Consider the following 13036-nt stretch of genomic DNA (forward strand, 5'->3'; position numbering starts at 1 on the left):
AAAAGAAAAAAAAAAAAAAAAAATGTGTCCAATTTTTTTTCAAGACGGCAGAGTCAGCCGGTGGACGATCCGGCACCCCCTAGCCGTATATCCGTCAATAACTCCCCAAATCACCATTGACTGAAGTCGAAGCTAGAGGGGTCATAGCCTTCCCTGTATACCCATATGTAATCTTACTATCAATCGATTTTCTTGATCTCACTATTCATGAAAAACCGTCGTATGCCAGATAGAAGTGTGATTCCAGAATTAGTCTCACTAGAACTTATCTCCAGAACGATCTTCTCAAGTAAAGCAAGTGAAACCAATCAATAGCAAATCTTGAAAGATTCTTGATCAATCTTACTGACTCCCTCTATTGTGTTTCTAGGATCTTCGACTTTGGAATTTAAAAGATGACAAACAATCAAAGCAATAAAGGATCCAATTAAATTTTACCATTACAATCTATCAGAGACCATTCAACTGATTCAGAAAATTCAAAAAATTATACATGATCTAATCTTATCAGTAGCTTCATTAACTACATCAATCAATGTATTAGCAATCTTACGCTCAAATCAATCCACCACTTTTTGATCAGACTCGATTTTTGATTCGTTGATCTTTAACTTCCATACTTGAAGTCGTTCCTAACTTAGGACTTGAATGTGATCAATTGATGACTGATCCTTCAAGTTCATTGAGAAGGGTTTGTTGATATCCAGTTTTTTTGCACAGTCAGTTTTTCAAATAACAGTTGACCAATAAACCTTTCTTCCTTCAGTTCTTGGTCACGTATCATAGGTGGTGATCTTGCGCTCATTGAGTGGACAATCTAAATTAGGAAGGTATTTTCCTCAACTTTGTTTGCTAGCTTTTGTTCAAAAAGCTGACCATTATTCATTTCACTTTTGTAGAAAAAGCTCATCAAAAGACAATCAAAACAAAGCTGAAACCTCATATCATTTCGCGCTTCAACCTTGATCTACTAATTACTCAAACTATAGACAATATATCAATATGACTCCAAATGTTATCTTGGTCTAATTAAGATGGTTCAAAAGAATTGTAACTCTAATCAAACATCAATGTTCACAAACCCGCTAATGATATTATAAACAAATCTTTTTGATCTCGTATTTCAAACAAAATCAAACTTGATATACAAACAAATATCAAATTGATCAGTCTATCCAATGACACCAACATTGCATTCTGAGTTTTTTTGATTTGATTGATGTACTCAATAACAAAACTCATTGTCAAGATCAAACATCGGCATCATCGCCAATCAAATGGAGACAACTTCCTTAATCGAGTCAAATTATCACCCTGTACCTTATCCTCCTCAGCCTCAGATGCAAGCACGCCAATCGGAATGAGTACACGACTGAACAAATATGTTCCAAAATCATGTGTTATCTATAATCGGTCAACATTGAGTTTAATTGATCCACCTCATACAAAAACATGGACTGCAGCCGAGCTCTTTATGAAGAAAGCCCTCGGATCAGTCGGGCGCCCGCTAACTACTTCTTTCAGATCCTCTCAATCTCAACCCGAAGCCAATTGTATCACACTCTTGAATGTAGATTTAGTAATCAACAAGTTTAAGTACCCCTGACACACTCCAATACTTGCTAACCACAGCCGAAGATCTCATGTCAACCTAACTTCTCAGAAACCAATCAACATGCATAATAAAATTGTTCTGATGCATCAAGTTGTCAAACACAACAAGAGAATGATCCATCTTTTTTCTTATTTTAATTCAATCATCATACTCCAGAGCAAATGTGATCAAAGGAATCACTTCAATTGATCTTGAAAAGAGAAAGAGAGTTTTGAGTGGGATGATATTCTTTTTTGTTTTGTAGCATGGTTGTTGAGGTAGATTAAAAAAATAACTCTAGATGTAAATCTAGAATTTAATATTCATTTTCACCTAAAATGTCAATTGAAAGAAAAGAATCAATCAATTCACTAAGAATCGAGTCAAGAATGAAAACAGAGAAAGTGCAAGTTTTATAAATCAATGGAATGATGAACTTGATGTTTGTTTAGAATTGGATTGTGTTAAGGTCTGGTTAGAGAATGTGCTTGGGTTAATATTGGATGGAATACCAAAGATTTTAGAAGAATCAGTTGAGTTCATCCATTCTTTATAAAGCAATTTGTTATTTTCATAAAGAAGTGTTGATTTCAATTTTGCTATTTGTTTGATCAGAGTAAATCAATTAGTATGATTTCTTATAAATAGAACCAAAGTCACAATAGAATCTTGACTCCTAGCCAAATCATTCTCATTCAAAACCTTGACAGCTTTACCTTCAAACTTGAGAAAACCATTATCACAACCAACAAAACATTGGTGGAATCACTTGAATTTATCAAGTACAATTGAATTAAAAATTTTAATTCCTTCTAAATATTTAATTTCATCATATGAAAATCAAATGTTTCATTGAGAATTGTATTGGAATTTTTATATAAGACATTTAAAAATGAGTATACTCAATGAAGATGTGATTGGAAAAAGTTTGAAAAATGGTAGGTTAGGTAAGGTTTCTGCTTTAAACATTGGGTCTGGTAGGTCTTAAGTTTATGGTCTTGGTGTGCTTGAAATGGTAAGTAGAATCCATGCTGTGGTTTCCTTTGATCTTGATACTGATTGGATTTCTTTCCGTTGATCAATACAATGGTGGGCACAATTGACAAATTTAGAAATCTCATTGCCACTTGAAACTTACTCACAAGAACAAAAATCAAATTTTGAAACTAATAATGATGTATTATTTGGAAAGCAACTTGATTGTGTCAGAATATTGGGTCTTTTTAACTGAATTATATGGACTAATTGAAAATAGATTAGATTCTGCTTTACACTTAAAAAGATTGTGTGAGAATTGGTGTGATTGAAGGCTTTTGGGAATGTTTCTGGATTTGGGTTTTGTGGTTCATGTAGGATTAGTTGGGTTCATGTTATTCATATATAATTATTTTCCAATTCAGTTTCCAGAGATGCAAGTCAAGAATAAGTTTATGGAAATCAATGCTGATGAAATGTAGACTATTTTCTTCCTTTTCCTTGACCATAAAAAATCTATAAGGTGGATCATTACCCCTTGGCAACAAAACAAAATAAAGAGGTTTAATGATATCTCAATCTGACTTTTTTTGTCAAATTATGATGGGGCTGTTCAAGAAGGGCTTCTACAGCCCTTTTTTATATTTTACATTTTGTTTGGGCTCTGTAAATTTTAAGTAAAACTTTAAGGTCATGAACCATCTTTAGACACTGCCAGCATTAAAGAGGTTCCCAGATGGGAATATGGGTCCTAGTGATCAGATTCCCATTCTGCTACTGTTACACAGTTCCATGAATATTTCCTGAGTAGCCATTGTGATATATGTAGTCAATATTTTGAAATGTGTTTCTCAATCTGAACAAAGTTACAGCATGTATTACACATGCTTTTTTTATCTAGATGAGCAGATAACTGAGCAGACCTGTATGTAGCTGATAGCTAAGGATTTACTCAGATGTTTGCACATATGTAGTGTATGCTTTATGGCTCAGATGTGCAGTGCAAGATGATTTGATGCTCCATTCTTCTCTCAATGATATTCCCAGCCTAGGTCATGTTCCGACCAGGGAACCTATTTAATGCTGGCAGTGAGAGTTGGTTCACAGTCTTGCAATCTTGTAATCAGCCTTAAAACTTTTAAATCATGTACCTGAATTTTCAAAAGACAGGGACAATTGAGCCAAAAAATGTACCTCCATTCTTTGTATTTTTTGTTCCTGGATTCTAATGATTTGTGGTCAAAAAAGAACCTTTTCTTTCCTTATTTTTTTTCTCCAGGTTTTTTTCTTTCATTAACAAAAAATCTGTACAAAACCAAAGAGAAGAAAAAGAAGCCAAAAAAAACTGTTGGGACAGTGTTTCTGACTTTACAAAGCCGTAAAATATAAAATTAGAGCATTTGCCACTTTGCAATCAGGACTTTTAAGGATTGAGCAACCCTAAAAAGACTGATTGCAACTTGGCAACCACTTGGCTCACATTTCTCTTCTTGGAATGCCCTAATGTAACTCAAAATTTTGGAAGGCTTGATTTTTAATTGGTTTACTTATACTGTGCATAGATTTACCAATTAATGATTACAATTTGTCAATTTAAAATCAACACAAACCAGATGATAAAGTCAGAATGTGCACAGAAGGATCTATCTTCAAACCTGCAGTAGGAGTCAAATGTGCAACAATAACACCAGATGAAGCAAGAGTAAAAGAATGTAAATTTAAGCAAATGTGGTTGTAAGTAAACCCAAAAACCCCCAAGTGAAAAATATTCTATAACATGTCATATACTGAGACAAAACAATACTTGAGGTACTCTGATATTGAAATTGTGAGGGGGTCAGTGACAGGGGTTAGGCTTAGGACAAGGATATCATCACCCTGTCCCAGGGGTATGTGACATTGACTTTGCTCACAATGACCATCCTTCCTTGCAAAACTTGATCCCACCACATTTAAGACTCACAAGCAGCATGGCCTCTATACCCCTTGCCTCATCCCCATCCTGTTGCTTGCTGTCTGCCGTAAAGATCTAAAGTAAAAGCCCTCTCAGATTGGCTTGATTTATTTTAGTTGCCTTGACTATGTAATATACTTAGGCTAGCACTGTGTTACTCACACTGTAACCATTGAGCAACATTGTTTTATGATCTAGATTCTTCTGAACTGTCATCCAACCAATTGCCCCTGACATTGAAGCTTGCCTTTTTGGGAGATATTTGAGCCAAAATATCCTCCAGCATTCTTTGCAAATACATCTAAGATGAGCCCTTCTTACAAGTGCGGCGCCCGCCGCCAATTTGGCTAGTTCAGGATAATCAAAGAAGGTCAAGGACGGTCAAAGAAGATCAAGGACGGTTGACAAAGATTGAGGAAGATCAAGGACGGTTGACAAAGAAAGAAGAAGATTGAGGACGGTTGATGAAGAAAGAAGAAGGTCGAGGAAGTTCAACAAAGAAAGAAGAAGATCGAGGACAGTTGACAAATATTGAGGAAGATCAAGGACGGTTGACAAAGATTAAGGAAGATTGAGGACAGTTGACAAAGATTGAGGAAGATCAAGGACAGTTGACAAAGAAAGAAGAAGATCGAGGACGGTTGACAAAGATTGAGGAAGATCAAGGACAATCGAAGAGGATTGATGATGATGAAAGAGGTTTTGGAGGAGAGCAAGACAGGAAGCAGGTACTTTGAAGCTCTTGAGACTGATGGTAGAATGTCTCCAATTGGAGGTGTTGATACCTGTGAGACCGAGCTTGTAGCTAGTTGGCCAACATGTGGTTTTTGGCTGCAGTAGAATCTAACATTGGTGTTTGAATTGTACAGTTTGAGAAATGTATTTTTTGGTTTTTCGTTTTTGATTTTTGGTTTTTTGATTTTTTGATTTTTGGTGTTGCTGGTACTTTTTGTCAAAAGGTGACAATGCAATGAAAACGGTGTCGACCACTGGAAATTTGGGCAAAAAGGGGTTTCTGCCATGACTTTTACCCCAGTACAGGGGTTTTATCCCTGTATTTGAGTATTTTCTGTAGTTTTGTCTTTGATTTTTGAATTTTGCACCCGGGGATTGTGATTTTTGATTTTTGAAATTTCGCATTGTCACTTTGGAACGTCTTGCATTCCGTAAAAGAGAAATATGACACCAAACTCAATGGTGTTATGAAGACAGAGATAAAATAATCAAAAATCAACCCCAATCAAACATGTACATAATGTGTAAAATGAGTCAAGTTCACAGAAACATCAATGTGAAGGATCCCATTGGCATGATCTTCATTTTAAATTCACGTCTGGTTTGATAGACCTTTGACTTGAACCAATTTTTGCTTTTGTGTTTGTTTCACAAAATATTCAATGAGGTCAAAGCTCTTCCATGTGATGAGGTATTAAATTGTCAGATGAATGTTTTCAGAGCTATACGATCATCATCGGTATTGTTAATTGTTGATAGATTACAGCTCTTGATTGTCTTGTGATTCCAAAGATAAAGATTAAATTTTTGAATTTGCAAGTCGATGGAAATTGTCATTTTTCATGATTTAACTTTTTTTGCCTCTAATGCCAACACAATATCAGCTTGAAATATTGACAACAAGAGGCTAGCAAATTGAGAGCATTTACAACCTAAAAAGAAAGATATTCAAAGAGGTAAATGGAATTGATGAATTTGAATTGAGAGGTTCAAGGGAGTTTGAGGAATCAGTGATAGGTTTGTTGATATTTTGAGTTATGATGGAATTTGCAAGTCGTTTGAAAGATCAGATACAGAATTGGGTGGGATGTTTCAGAAGGTACTTTGGAGCCCTAAATTGAAGTATAGTGCAAGGTCGATGACTTGTAAAGTGAGGCTGATGATTTGTTTGTACATTGAAAGTAGTTTTTAAGAGATTGTTAAGCAATCAATAAGTCAAAATAATATGAACATTGGAGTTGTTTACGTATCATCAAGTTTGAGTCAGGATTAGTCTGAGAGAAGATCAGATAAATCGACTACAAAGACATTGACCTCTTGTTTTGATCAATTTACTTGAAGTTTCAAGAAGCCGAGTGCACAAAATGTGCTACAATCAATATCTATCTCAAAACACCCCCACCCAAATCAATTATCAGACATCTTCCTCAACCTCATCTCTTCATAAAAAGTGATTTCTGGAAAATACATCAAATTAACTTACTTACAAGTAACAATTTTGTTCTATGATCCTCTTGAATCCAAATCCCTCTCTGCTCAGAGCCAGAAGTCGCAAAAAGATTTGATATGGGGTGATGAGTTTAGTTTTCAAAGGTAACTGAGTCATCCTAACTTTGCCACCACGAAAAGGTGATCTAGAATCAGAATCGAGGCCTAACTGATTTTGGTCTTTCTCGTAAATTCTTGAAGTCAGTGAAGATGAAATGAGATATCACAATTCGAGGTTGTATTTGAAAGTGATTGGTTTGAAATCGAGGTGGCTTTAATGAGACAATTGATCTGAAGATGCTTTGTAGAAGGAAAATAAATTAAAAGGTATTGTTTCTTTAGCAAAAGCTAGAAACCCAATCGGTTTGAAAGAACATACCTTCCCCAATCAGATGTTCTGATCAATACGCTCAAAACCAATGGATGAGGGTGACTGATCAAAATTGAGAAGATCTTAGTGCAGTGATTGATTTTGATGTGGACGAAGGATCAAAATCAAAAAAGGGTTGTCAGTTAAATTTTGAAACACAAGTGAAAGATCGAGCAGACTCGAGATCACCATTAAATGCTTGAAGGGAGGAGAAAAAAGATACCGAAGCACTGGTACAACAATCAATCAAAATAATTACCATCTCAGTTACATCATTGTCCAGCAACAGAACTTAGAAAAGTAAGAAAAGACAATACCAGGTCAAAAGCAAGTCAATCCGATTATCGACCACCATACACAGTGCCAGTTCATAGCTCAGAGGCCCACAGCACAACAAAACAATGAGCTCAGAATTGATAACCGAAGGGCTACATCAGGTGATAAGTGTAGTGAGGTTACAATCAAAGCTTGATGAGAACAGTCCAAGTTAATTGAATCAAATTAAGTGTGACACTCCCGACAGATCCCCAGCACGCCCAGGCCAGACAGCAACAATACACCGTGTCAGCCTGAGACTACTAAGGAGTGTAGACTGGGATGAATTTTACTTACTAAATGTAGACCTTGAGGTGACAAGGTCTAAAGAGAGTCTTGTTCGAGGTGTGGTTTTTGGTTCTTAGTAAAGTTTTTAAAGAACTATAGTTGGTTTCTATAGTCGTCTTTGGTGCGGAATGTTTACCGCTGCCAGTTACTGATTGAGGTGCTGTTCACTCAAACGTCTTCCAAAGCGAACGCTAGATATAGTGATCTGTACTTCAGGCCACACCTCAGTGTTGGTTGATTATAGTAAAATCAAAAAGGGATTATTGCGAGAGACTTTAGTCGGATTAGCTATTTCGAGCCAAACGATCTGTAACGGTCTCTACTTAAGGAAGAGGGATAAAAAAAAAGGGGGAACAGGAAACTGGTCTGAGAAAAGATATTTAAAGTGTGATTCTAGTATTGATAAGAATTAAAGCAAGTAAAATATCTATCTAAGAGAAGTGAAAAGGGAAAAAGTTTTGTTTTTAAAAGGTTTTCGAAAAGAAAAGAGTTTCTAAAAAAGTAGGTTTTTATAGTAAAAGTTTTTTTTGGGAAGGATTCTTCTTCTTACTCTTTAGATGGTACGAGTTCTTTATATACTAAATACGTGAACTTGCTTTATGATGTCATCTAAACCCTGCTTTGTTTTTCTAAAGCCTTGGTAAGCAGATTAGATTCTGAAACTGGTTCGTAACGAAACAGCCCTTTCTTGTTTCTCTTGCCTGGTCGGGTTGTTTTAGTTACTAGACCCTGGGTAGGGTTCTTTCATGTATAGTTGTTGAATTTGTACCAGATTGGTTTTGTTCTGGTACGAGTTCTAGTTATGACTTCATATGTTTGATATGATAAAAAAAAAACTCTTTGGCCAAGGGAATGTTGTCTGGACCCTTGGTACAAGATAGGGGTATGTTATCAACTGAACAAGTTATTCTTTTTACACTCTTGAAACTGAGTGATAGAGTTGTAATTACTTTTATTGGTTTTGTTAGGTGTTTAGGTATTTTTGTGCATACCTTGGAGGTTTTGCTCCGCAAAAGCCTCTCAGGTTGACACACCGCGTCCTAGCTCAGTACCGGAGCACAACTTTGGAATGTGGATGACTCCGCGCAACGGAATGTGATTGGTTGAGCCAGACCAAATAGGGGTGTGAATGCTGGGTAGACCCATTCACACCGGCGTAAGATTTTGAACAGGCTAGCGTCCATATGGAAAGATATGTTGGATAGTTGGGGTAAGTGATGGAAGTTGCCTAAGTGGTTTACGCAGTGACAGACACTGTGAAAATAATGTATTTTTCCAAGGTGAAAAATGATTGACATTAATGCACAAAATGATTAATAATGCAGAATTAATGCAGAAAAATGCAGAATTAATGCAGAATTAATGCATTTTTAATCATTTTGTGAAATAAATGTAATCATTTTTCACCTTGGAAAAATACATTATATTTGCAGTGAGAAATGAATACAATCACCACATGAAATTGCAGATGTCTTGTGACTATAATTACTGTGTTACGGAATGCGACATGTGTCAAAGTGACAACTTGAAATTTCAACAAAATTTTGGAATCCCCGGGTCAGAAACTGACAAAACTGGATTAAACACCAGATTCAACTCAAATACTGGTCTGAAACCCCCTGTATTTGGGATGAAACCATACTTTCTGCCAATTTTTAGCGGTTTCCAAACCACAACCTCAAATTTGACCGCTGAGTTGGCACTTTGGCACAAAAAATACACAAAAATTTCAAATATCAAGTTTCAACATTACAAAATTCACATACTTGCAAAACGACCAAACACCAAAGTGATTCTTTACCACAAGTCAACTGTAACTGTAAATTCACATCAATTTCAATCTACTGCTATCATTGCTTCCATCCCTTCCAAGCCAACCATACAAAATCTGCGAAAATCAAAAGCTACAGCTGTCATCACTATCATCTGTCACCTCATTCTCTGCACAAGTACCTGTGAAGCAGACAAGGACAAGCATTCACCTTGAGGTTTAATTGCAAAAACAAAAATTTCTGCCTACTGACTTTCCTTCTGTACTTGTGTTTGCCAGCTTGCCTGGTTGACCGGAATAACTTATCACCTTCTAACCCATTTTCATTTTACTTTTTACGTTAAAAATGGAATCAACCAAACAAATCTACCCAGATCAAAAACTTGTTGGTTATACTTTAAAAAACTCTACTTGTAGTCATTTCCTTTAGCTTTACCACAGTCATCAAACAGTCACTTTTCCTTCCATTTGTTATCTTGCTCTTTACCCTTGGGATACCACAGATTGTTTAACCATAAGTTATTCAAATGAAGCTTCTTAAGTTCCTTATATTCTTTTGATAAGGTTCTATCTTATCAAACCAACACTAAAGTGTCACTCAAAGATTTTAGATGTTAGTACATGTTTACCTAGCCAGATTAATAAGTGACTGCACTTACTGATACACTGACAGAGGTTCTTCCTCCGCACTGTATACAACTACAAGTAACAATTGTAGGTTCAAACAGTTTACCTTACAAAGAATTGAAAACTAATTCCTCACTAGTCTAGAAATCACCTTTCAAACTTTAAGAAATACATTTTGTACGCATAGTTCACCTCTAATGTTTAGTCTAGAGCTGACAGTTTCTCTTGTGTGAATTCTCACAGCTTCACAATTCGTGTCATGTAACTCTTTTTCTTCTCCTGTTTATACTTAGCATCTCTAGCTGCCATATGTGCAGCCCGCTTTACAGCTTCCTTTTTCCCTTTGACATCAGATTGCTGCCTAGCCATTGGTTCAATAGAAGTAAAAAGTTAGTATTGATCAGGGTTACCTTGCTCGGAGAGATATAACATCTCACCCCAGAAACCTGGCTGCAGGAAGAATAAAACAAAGGTCAGCTCACGTGGAATGCTTCAGAATTATCACCCACATGGAATGAGGATGGAGTGGAACACCCACGACTTGGTGATATGTGAATCAAGAGGCTAGACCAGTTGTCGGGGTTCCCCTCAGTCACCTATTCTTACCCCTAAAGAGTTCACATATCCTCAAGTCACTGGCTGCTACCACTCCACCCCCACAACATGAAGTGCAAATCTGAAGCTAGTAAGGTTGGGAAAGATTAATGAAAGCATACCTTGATGGATGCACTTGACGGACGGGATGTTTGAAACTTGTTGCTTCAATGAGTCTCCTCCACTTTTGACTCTGAAATTATAGGAAACTAATCCAGGGCCAGCTTGTGGTTTGCAGATTGTATAACATGTATTTGACTACAAGCAAGCCGCCGGATTATGGTCAAACTTTAATAGAGAGACCACCTAGCCTCAGGTGGTACATCTCTCCAGTCAACTGACTGGAGAAATCTATAGCTCCTACCCTGGCCACTGCAAGCCTATGGTCAAACTTTAATAGAGAGACCACCTAGCCTCAGGTGGTACATCTCTCCAGTCAACTGACTGGAGAAATCTATAGCTCCTACCCTGGCCACTGCAAGCCTATGGTCAAACTTTGATAGAGAGACCACCTAGCCTTAGGTGGTCCATCTCTCCAGTCAATTTTCTGGACCCACAGACTGCTTCAGCCAATTGACTGGAGCTCCCGATGTCCCCAGTTGATTGGCTGGAGCCACGGACTGCTCCAGTCGATCGACTGGAGCTCCTGATGGCCCCAGCCAATCAATTGGGGCCACAGACTGCTCCAGTCGATCGACTGGAGCTCCTGATGGCCCCAGTCAATTGGCTGGAGCCACAGACTGCTCCAGTCGATCGACTGGAGCTCCTGATGGCCCCAGTCAATTGGCTGGAGCCACAGACTGCTCCAGTCGATCGACTGGAGCTCCCAATGGCCCCAGTTGATTGGCTGGAGCCACAAACTGCTCCAGTCGATCGACTGGAGCTCCCGATGGCCCCAGCCAATCAATTGGGGCCACAGACTGCTCCAGTCGATCGACTGGAGCTTCTGATGGCCCCAGTTGATTGGCTGGAGCCACAGACTGCTCTAGTCGATTGACTGGAGCTCCTGATGGCCCCAGTTGATTGGCTGGAGCCACAGACTGCTCCAGTCGATCGACTGGAGCTCCTGATGGCCCCAGTTGATTGGCTGGAGCCACAAACTGCTCCAGTTGATCGACTGGAGCTCCAGGTGAGGCCATTTGATTGGCTGGGGCAATCTGTGGCTCCAGTTGATCGACTGGAGCTCCAGGTGAGGCCAGTTGATTGGCTGGGGCAATCTGTGGCTCCAGTCGATCGACTGGAGAGATGGACCACCTAAGGCTAGGTGGTCTGTCTATTAAAGTTTGACCATAAGCTGGCGGTGGCCAGATCCAAAGCTGAAGATTTCTTCAGTTGATCGACTGGAAAGATAGACCACCTAAGGCTAGGTGGTCTCTCTATTAAAGTTTGACCATAAGCAGGCAGTGGCCAGGGCGGGAGCTACAGATTTTTTCAGTCGATCGACTGGAGAGATGGACCACCTAAGGCTAGGTAGTCTACCTTTTAAAGTTTGACCATAAGTGTGCGGTGGCCAGGGCCTGTGACCACCCACTCCGCCAGTCTGCAGCTGCAGTCAATCAACTGACGTAATACATCACCCAGCAGGCTAGTGGGTCCATTCCATGATAATTTGCTATCAGTAAACTTGTCTTGTGTGGATGTGCAAAGGAGTTATGGTACAGAATCACTTTGGTGTTTAGCTGTTTTGCGTGTATGTGAATTTTGTAGTGTTGAAACTTGATTTTTGAAATTTTTGTGTATCATTTGTGCCAAAGTGCCAACTCAGCGGTCAAATTCAGGGTTGTGGTTTGGAAACCGGTAAGAACTGGCAGAAAGTATGGTTTCATCCCAAATACAGGCGGTTTCAGACCAGTATTTGGGTTGAATCTGATGTTTAATCCAGTTTTGTCAATTTCTGACCCGGGGATTCTGAAATTTCACTTTTTGAAATTTGATTTGTCACTTTGACACACCTCGCATTCCGTACTGTGTTGATGGTTGATGCCGTCCTCAATAGATTGCCGTTTGTCTTGTGGAGGAGTGTTATATGAGTGGGAGTGCGGATTGCTTTGCAGTGATTGAGCTGACGGAGGCTGATGGTAAATTCCTATACCATTGGGGAATGGGGTGTTGTATATAGCGGTTCTCGACTGAGTTTGAGATGTATAAGCGGTCACTTGCCCATGGTGTACCGCTTGTTGATCTTCTGCAACCAGGGAGTTGGAATTCCGCGCTGTGTAGAATGGACTGGTCAAGGGTATTGTGAGCCGATAAAATTGGCAGTGAAAGGCATTTGTGATAGAAGGATTATTTGTGAAGTGATGGATCCATATGAATCATGTTGGG

Source organism: Melampsora larici-populina (assembly GCF_000204055.1).
Source record: "Melampsora larici-populina 98AG31 unplaced genomic scaffold MELLAscaffold_28, whole genome shotgun sequence".
Classification (NCBI taxonomy): Eukaryota; Fungi; Basidiomycota; class Pucciniomycetes; order Pucciniales; family Melampsoraceae; genus Melampsora; species Melampsora laricis-populina.